Source organism: Belonocnema kinseyi, chromosome 8, assembly GCF_010883055.1.
Source record: "Belonocnema kinseyi isolate 2016_QV_RU_SX_M_011 chromosome 8, B_treatae_v1, whole genome shotgun sequence".
Lineage (NCBI taxonomy): Eukaryota > Metazoa > Arthropoda > Insecta > Hymenoptera > Cynipidae > Belonocnema > Belonocnema kinseyi.
In genome coordinates, this window is record NC_046664.1 from 56,314,466 (window position 1) to 56,315,593 (window position 1,128).

The following is a 1,128-nucleotide window of genomic DNA, read 5'->3' on the forward strand; positions in this document are numbered from 1 at the left end:
AAATTTATAAAATAAATCAATGTTATATACAGTACTTCACACTATTTATTAACTATAAATAATTTTTCCGCCTGGGATATTATTAAAATTTTTAATGAATTGTTTAAATAATTATTTTAATTAATATTAATCAAGTATTTACTCAATCATATTGAAATTCCGACAAAAACTGATAATTTTCTGAAACATTTGCGACTTTCTGACTATATTTTAAGTAAAAAGTGCTAAAAATTATAATAAATTCTTTAAAAAATATATATAAACACCCAATTATAAATATAAAATGAAAGTTCAGGTATTAGAAACCATTTCAATTTAAAAAAAGCACAACAAAACTCATAACTAGTATAAAAAATTCATAAAACCAAATTTTTCATTTATTGGTTGTTTTGGGACTCTATAAAACAGACACATGAGGGTGATATTTAAGACGTTGAGTTACAACTCGATTCACTTTATATTAAAGACTATGAATGAAGTTGAAGAAAAAAATGTCTTTTTTACATTCTCATATTTTTCTGATTGAGAAAGTCTTAGAATTTTCAAAAATTTGACACCACAGCGCACTTTTTTAGGTTCCAAAAGAAAGGACGAGTTCCTTAACAAGCCATTTTTGACGAAGTAACGTACGAAGCACAAAAATTGACATTTACCGAATTTTTTCATAGTCAAACTATAGAAGCCGATTTGGAAGCATCAAGGAACTACCAAAGTCTCCATAATAAAGAGTGTCTAAAAGTGATAAATATCCCAGATTGATATTCTTGTACAGAAACTGCTTTTCTCAGCTATTTGAGTATCAGGATGTTATTTCATGTGTGAACAATAATGAAATAATGTGTGAAAAAAACATTTCGAGAAAAATACGAGACGACTTAAATAAATTTTATAGTAGGGGAGAGTGGGGTGTGGTGCCGCGCTTTTACTTGAATGTCCTATAAATTATTATTTAAATTTGACTTTGACGTATGTATTTTTAAAGTGAAGCTTAAATTATCAGGGAACATATGTTATTATCTCAAACCTTGTTTTAATTACGTTAGTATTTGGTATTTAATTAATTGATGGATGTTGCATTTCAGCCAACGTACCCTATATACTGGGACCTGGTGGCCATCATATTACTGC